Below are 2,189 nucleotides of genomic sequence, written 5' to 3'. Positions count from 1 at the left end.
CCCCTCCCCTCTTTGGTGCTGTCTTAGACCCGTTTACCGTGCTATAATCTGCTCTGAGCAGTGTTGTGTTGTGTTGTATTATTCTTCCCTTGGTGGCCAAACAAAGCAAGTCGAGAAGGCAGCTATCTCCCTTTCTGTGATCGGGAGTGGGCCTGCCTGGCTTGGCAGGTGCTTTGGTTCCACACCTGTCTTCTCAGGCTTGATGTGAAAGAAAGGGCAAAGGGTTTTTTTAGTTTGTTTTTGTTTTTGAGGAAGGGGAGTTGGGTACTCCTGCCTCTCCTAGCATGATAGGCATTCTCATAGCCAGGGACACAGATTTTCTCCTGCAGCCCAGGGTGCTAAGCAGACATCTCTGGGAGTCCCAAGGGCACACCAAGAGAGACCAGATGGATCTCCTTCCTCCCCTGGCACTGGCCGGGACCATGGTGGGCAGGGGCTTCATTCTCCGACCCAGCGTTGCTTCTGCCTCTCATTGGTAACCCCTTATGTTCAGACTAAAGGAAGGAGCTTTCTTTGCTCACTCGATGCCACTGAGGCTGCTTTTTAGTTGGTGCTAACCTAAATTTCTTCTTGGGTCCACAGAAGTTGATGTTTTAAAAACTCAACAGGAAGCTCCATTTTGTGTCATCCACTGTCAAAATAATTTTTTTAAATACCTCAAAAACAGGACATCATGACAACTTCAGTAAAGTAGATTCCATGAGGGTCTGATACCTGCAGGTTGTCCGTCTGATGACGTACTTGACCTTGAAAAATCTGGGGTCATCTTTTTTTCATTCTTCGGCAGTTAAGATAGCGGAACGCCGAAAGGAAGGAGCGTAGTTGGCTGTATTTCATGTTTAAGTTTTGCTTTTGAATAAAATGTGAATTTCCTATGCCCATCTCATTGAGCTTTCTCAGTCATTGTTGCTGTCATTTGAAATGACTCCCTCAAAACCTAGTTTTATTAGCCAGCTGCCTCTGCTGTAGTATATGGTCAACTTCAACATACCCTGGACCAAAACATTTTTGAGGTGCATACCCCCAGCATGAGTTATACAGTCCCACATCCAGGTGCACGGAGTGCGAGTGCGCTCCGCGAGTGCGGGGGGAGGGGCGGCCCCCTCTGGTGCTCCCAGCCCTTCCTCCTGCAGAGCTGCGGGCAAGAGCAGAGCAATAGGATTCTCCCCTGAGCAGAGACCGCAGCACAGAAATGCAAGGTCTAAAGTTGCTTTTTGCCTAAGAATCAGCGAGTGATTTGGCCTACTTCCTCATTGGCTTCTATTCTGATATCAGGGATGCTTTTTGTAGTGGTATTGTTTGCTCCCTCTTCGCGTTTTGACTACCCGTCATTCAGGGGTAACTCATCACTCTTCACACGGGGATTTAAATTAAGAAACTAATTGGCTCATTTGAACATTCCAAATTTTCTTGGTTTCAATACCCTTTTTTTTCTTTTGAGGGGAAAAGAGGGGAGAAAAACAGGAGTGATGTCATTTCTTTTTCATGTATTCCAATTAAAGAAACAAGGGCAGGTCGTATAATGGCATATTAATACATTAGACTTAATCTAGAACCCCTGTAGCTTTTTGATGTGTTTTATTTCTTATCTCTTTGAATTCCTGTTTGGTTACTTGGCTTCCAATGGAGGTGAACTTAACAACCATACTTGAATATTCCGTCTTGACTTTGTAAACTGTGGCTACTTGAAATGAAGTTTATCTGGGGTTGATGGATGAATGGTAGATTTTTGCAATGTCTCAAGGCAATAGGATGTGTATTAAACTGTAGATATTCTTAGTACAGTAAATTTATGCTGATAATTTTATTTTGTATAATTTTTACCTTTTTGTTAATATTTTTTCCTTCCACTTTATTGGTTTGCCTCCTGAGCTACCCCTCCTTTACCCTCCCTTCTCCCTCAGTGTTTCAGTAAATTTAATTTAGGGTGCCTAGAAATTGCAAGTATGTATCCTTTTTGATTTGTATTTTATTATAATTTACACAAACAACTGGGTTTGTGAACTGTATTACTCCTGGTATCTTTAAAATATTGTGGGTGTTTTAATAAATTTTATATTTATTTTTTGCACTCAAATTCAGTGTGGGTTCTTTTTTTCCCCTCCTTGAACCAGGACCGGAATGTGTTGTCAGGTACCCTGTAACCTCACCCTCCCACCGTATGTTGTAGATGCACAAATGAAGCCCTC

The sequence above is a fragment of the Macaca thibetana genome, chromosome 13, assembly GCF_024542745.1.
Source record: "Macaca thibetana thibetana isolate TM-01 chromosome 13, ASM2454274v1, whole genome shotgun sequence".
Lineage (NCBI taxonomy): Eukaryota > Metazoa > Chordata > Mammalia > Primates > Cercopithecidae > Macaca > Macaca thibetana.
This window is presented reverse-complemented; position numbering follows the sequence as displayed.